The sequence below is a fragment of the Lynx canadensis genome, chromosome E3 (genome assembly GCF_007474595.2).
Source record: "Lynx canadensis isolate LIC74 chromosome E3, mLynCan4.pri.v2, whole genome shotgun sequence".
Lineage (NCBI taxonomy): Eukaryota > Metazoa > Chordata > Mammalia > Carnivora > Felidae > Lynx > Lynx canadensis.
This window is the reverse complement of record NC_044318.1, coordinates 19,657,932-19,663,931: the sequence shown is the minus strand read 5'-3', so window position 1 is coordinate 19,663,931 and position 6,000 is coordinate 19,657,932.

Genomic DNA, 6,000 nt, shown 5'->3' with positions numbered 1-6,000 from the left:
TTGTGGTTGGAACACATCCTAACTGAAACCACATCCAAGGAATTTGGCTGTTGCTTGCTGGTCATCAATGAACTTGTGGAGGTGAAGGTCTGGTGACAGTGGGTTAAGAAGTAAATTGGAAAATTCTATTCCTGACAATATGGAGGACCCGATAGGCATAGAGAAGTTCTGGATAAAATATAACAGGCATTCTTTCAAGTGCATAGCGGAGCTGCCTAAAAGGCAAGAGGAAACAGAAAACCAGAGAGCCAAGCACCATAAATTAACACTGTGCCAATCTTGAAGAACTGGTGCTTGGTGGGGATGTGGTAGCCTTAGAAGATTGGGTTGTAGCCCAGGCAGCTGAAGGTGACAAAGTCTTGCCCTGAGAGCTGGAAATGAAATTTCTACATCAACTTAGGGCCCTTAAAGCACTGTATTCTCAATGAAAATGTGGAACAGGACAAAGTTTACCTTTATGTCCAAGAAAACATGGATCTTGTGGGATCTGACCTGAATTCTAAGTCAGAGAAAAAATGACTCCCCTGATAATTAATAAGCCTGTCTTGTCCTCACGTGCCCTTGATGTTTGAATATACAGTCGACTCTTGAACAACACAGGGATTAGTGGCACTGACCCCCGATGCAGTAAAAATCCACAAACTTTTGACTCTTCAAAAACTTAACTACTAATATCTTTCTGTCGACCAGAAGCCTAAACAGTCAATTAATACATATTTTTATGTTATATATAATACTGTATTCTTATAATATAAAGTAAGCTAGAAAAAAGAAAATGTTATTAAGAAAATCATAACAAAGAGAAACTACATTTATAGTACTGTCCTGTAAAAAAAAAAAGTCCATGTACAAGTGACCTCCACAGTTCAAGGTTGTGTTGTTCAAAGGTCAACTGTAAACCACTTTTATGACCCAGAAAAAACAAAAATAAAAAATAACACATAAAGAGAGGAGCCTTGGACAGGCAAACATAAAACTGATCTAAAAGCAAATTCCTTAAGCCCAGGCCTCAAAGAATACCCACAGATTAAGTTCCCATCACAGATGAGTTCATAATCCAAAATTTAAAAACACCAGTTCTTTTAACACACAGCCAGAACAAAGAGCAGGACAGACACTATAAATTTCATATAATAAAACAGTTGAATGAAGTCTATTAAAAAACTTTATGCTTGGGGCGCCTGGGTGGCGCAGTCGGTTAAGCGTCCGTCATCAGCCAGGTCACGATCTCGCGGTCCGTGAGTTCGAGCCCCGCGTCGGGCTCTGGGCTGATGGCTCGGAGCCTGGAGCCTGTTTCCGAGTCTGTGTCTCCCTCTCTCTCTGCCCCTCCCCCGTTCATGCTCTGTCTCTCTCTGTCCCAAAAATAAATAAAAAACGTTGAAAAAAAAATTAAAAAAAAAAAAACTTTATGCTTAACTTTTAAAAAAGAGGGAGTGCCCTTTGATTCCAAATAAGATGGAATAACAGGAATTAGATGTACCCTTCTGCCTGAAATTGAAAAAAAAAAAGACAAAATATATGACAACAGTTTTCAAGACATTGAATGTCAGATAACAAAGGACAGTGATCTTCGAGACAAAGGAAACCAAGGAGATAAGCCCTATTATTGCCCCATATTACTCCCTAGAGAGAGTTTCCAAGCTGCAGTGCAGATGTGGAACTCAAACGGAGTCTGACAGTCTCCCTAAGTCAAAGAGACAGAGCGGGGAGTCCAGGGAGGCCAATAACAATAGAGTTTTCAGGGCAGTTCACTGGAGAGGACAGAGCTGCACAGAAAATGAAGTGCAAGGGTATCTCTCAAGTCTTCAGTTGAGTACATAACATCACATGTCTGTGAGAAAACTACCTAACACGATGGGAAAAACTATCCCAAAGGATTTGAGAGACTGAGTTTTGGGGGTACACATAGGGCCAGGAATACCTCCTGTTCACTATCCTAGAATGGAAAACTTCCTAATTCACAGGGTATCAGGTAGGACAGTTAGAAGTGTTTTGCCTCAGTGGTGGGACTGAATTATGCCTAGACTAAACACAACTCTGGTTTAACCAAACAAACTTTCAAAGCAAGCTTTGAAAGGATCAGCAGGTTTCCAAGTAACTGAACTGCACCCCCTATCAAAGTTCAAAAGTATTTAAAGAAACACAGAAACAGCTAGCACACGTCAAAGTAAAATTCACAAGTCTACCATCTGATCTCCAATATTAACAGACATGCAAAGAAACAGAAAAACATAACTCATGGAGAGGAGAAATAATCAATCAAAACTAACCTAGAAATGGCACACAATAGAATTAGTATACAAGGAAGTGCAAGCAGTTACAATAATTACCTTCCATATGTACTAGAGGAAAGAGGAGACATGTTAGGTAGAAACATGGAAGATGGAACAAAGAACAAAATCAGTCTTCCAGATTTTAAAAAAAGGAAAAAAAATTATGGCTGAAATTTTTCCAAATAGATGAAAACTATAAACACAAAGATCCAAAAAGCTAAACAAACACCAACCATGAGAAACATAAGGAAAACTACACCAAAGAATGTCATAATCAAACTGCTTAAAACCAACTATAAAGAGGAAATATTAAAAGTGGGTAGGGATCATTTCACATCTGCTGGAATTGCTATAATTAAAAAAAAAACACGCTTTTGTGTTGGCAAAGATAGGGAGAAATTAGAATCCTCTACACTGCTGGTGAGAATGTACAATGGTGCAGCCACTTTGGAAAACAGTTTGGCAATTACCTAAAAAGTTAAATATTCAATTACTATTTGGTTCAGTAGTTTTGATCCTAGTTGCATACCCAAGAAAACACGTGTTTCATAAAAACTAATACATAAGTGTTCATAGCAGCATTAATCACAATAGCCAAAACATGGAAATCTAAGTGTCCCTCAAATGATTAATAGAGAAGCAAAATGTAGTATATACTTAAAATGAAATATTATGTGGTCATAAAAAGAAATTAAATACTGATACAAGGTGCAACATGAATGAACCTTAAAAACATATTAAGTGAGGGGCGCCTGGGTGGCGCAGTCGGTTAAGCGTCCGACTTCAGCCAGGTCACGATCTCGCAGTCCGTGAGTTCGAGCCCCGCGTCGGGCTCTGGGCTGATGGCTCAGAGCCTGGAGCCTGTTTCCGATTCTGTGTCTCCCTCTCTCTCTGCCCCTCCCCCGTTCATGCTCTGTCTCTCTCTGTCCCCAAAATAAATAAACGTTGAAAAAAAAAAAATTAAAAAAAAAAAAACATATTAAGTGAAAGAAGGCAGACGTCAAAAAACCCATGTATTATATGATTCCCTTTATATTGAATATCCAGTATATGCACATCTGTAAAAAAAAGTAGATTAGGGCTGGAGAGATGAGGGTATTGGGGATGTGGTAACAGCTAAAGGGTATGGGTTTCTTTCTGGGGGTGATAAAATCCTCTAAGGTTGTGTAGTGATCACCGCACAACTCTGTGAATATACGAAAAACCACTGAGTTGTATACTTTAAATGTGCAATATGTGAATTATATTTCAATAAAGCTGTTACAAAAAATAAACAAGCAATGAGAGAGTGGAAAATTTTACAGAGAAACAAAAGGAAGGATGATAGTAAATTTCTGTTGGAAAAAATGCATATGAGACACAGTATAACATCTTTCCTTTAGTAAAAGGAAAAAAAGTCAACCTAGAATTCTACACTTAGCAATAAATCTTTCAAAAAGTAAAGCAAAATAAAAATGTTTTTAGTCATACAAAAGCTGAAAAAAATTCATCACCAGCAGACCTTCACTATAGGAAATGTTCAAGGAAGTCCTTCAGGCAGAAGAAAATGATGCCAGATGGCAATCTGGATCTACATAAAGGAATCTCAATTCCTTGAGATTATAAAGGAATAAAGAGGACAAAGAATAGTAAATATAAATACTTTATTTCTTATTTAAAGCTCTGTAAAAATAATAATAATGTATTGTGGGTATACAAAATAACTAGAAGTAAAGTATATGACAAAAAAAATAGCATGAAAACCAGAAGAAGAGAAATAGAAGTATAAGATCCTTATACTAACTATATGTGAAGTGGAATATCACTTGAAAGTGGGCTGTGATTAAGTGTAAGATATATAGTATAAACCTAAAGCAAGCACTAAAATAACATAATTAGAAGTCATAGCTAATATACCAACAGAGAAGATGAAATGGAATAACAAAAATATTCATTTCACCTGAAAACAGAAAAAAGGAAAAGGGAAACAAAGATTATTTCAACCCATTCATATCAGCAATCACATTAAATATAAATGATCTAAACACCCCATTCCAAAGCAGAGACTGTGAGAGTGAATCAAAAAGCAAGAACTAATTGTATGTTAAAAGAAACCCATTTTAAATATAAAATACAAATAGGTTAAAAACACAAAGATGGGAAAAGATTATACTATGCTAACATTAACCAAAAGAAGGGTAGATTGGTTCTATCAATATCAAACATAGGGAGATGTCTACTACAAGAGATAAAGAGGGTAATTTCATAATGACAACAGGGTTAATTAATCAAGAGCATATAACAAACTTAACATTTATTCACCAAATAAGAGAGCTTCAAAATAAATGAAGCACAAGAGATAGTACAGTCAGGAAAAACAGGCAGATCCACAATGATAGGCAGGTATTTCAACATCCATCTTTCAATAATTAATAGAACAACTATACAGAAAATAAGCATAGAAAACTTGAACATTTTGACAAACTCACTCTAATTGACATTTACCGGACATTCCATATGACAATAGCAGAATACACATTGTTTTCAAGTGCGCATAGAATGCTTACCAGGATAAATGACAGCCTCAGTCATAAGACAAATTTCAATAAACTCGAATAAATAAAAATCATATAAGGTCTTCTCCTACCAAAATGGAATTAAATTAGAAATCAGTAACATAGTTTTTTGTGTGTGTCTCACATCCATGAAATATATAGCCAGATCAACACTAAACCATCCCGCACACCAGAAAACCGATTTGAGGATTAACACAACAATCTGCACAACCTGAACCACAATCTGCACAACCAGAACTCAGCAGGTAAGCGTCGCAGAGAGGTGAACTGGGGGAGAGAGAAGCCACAGAGGGCAGGGAGTTGTTTTTGCTTGTGGAGAGAGGATTGGGGGGGGGGGGCGAGGGAGGGGAGGAGACAGGAAAAGCACCCCCAAAAGCAGCTGGAGAGAAAATGGAAAAGTGGAAACAGCCACAATGACTGAACTAAAAAGGGAGAAAGGAGAAAAGAGAGGGTTTCAATTCCATTAAGACTCTATAAACGGGGAGCGCAGAGGCTGAAACTCTGCAGCTGATACCTGGTGGTGCCCTGGTGGGAAGGACGAATCCCCGGGAGCAGAGTGGAGTCTGGGGGTCTTCAGGCCACATGGCAGAGGCGGTTCCCCTGGGGGGAGGGCATCTGGTAGAGTCCGTGTGGCCACCTCGGCAGACCCCAAAGAAAAACCACATTAGCTGGTGCTGGAACACGGTCCCTGGGGGTGAAGCCTGGTGCCAGACGCGTGTTGTGATTTGCCATAATCCCTGAAATGCTGCTGCTACACTATCGCGCGAACGTTTTCTGGGGCGGGCTGGCACCCGGTCGCGGTCTCTGGGCCTCGTCAGCAGCACGGTACCGCAAACATTCCTGGGTGCGGCCGGCACCTGGCCATTGCTCAGTGAGACCCTCCACAGAGGGGCAGAACGGCTCGAGGCCACAGTCTCGCAGAAATAACGGGGTCGGGAAACACACCCGCATCTGAGATAAAACTCAGAAGGGAGGTGCTGCCTGGGGCTTGGTCACGGAGGCTGTAAAAGCAGGGAATGGATGGAAGCCGAAGACAAAGGACGGGTGTGCGATTGCTGATCATGGAGAACGGAGATCTGATAAGAGACTGGGTGGCTGGGTGACGCCATTTTTGCCGCTCTGGCGCATGCGCATACGCACCTACAAGCGCCACAACCGTCCACCCCACTAAG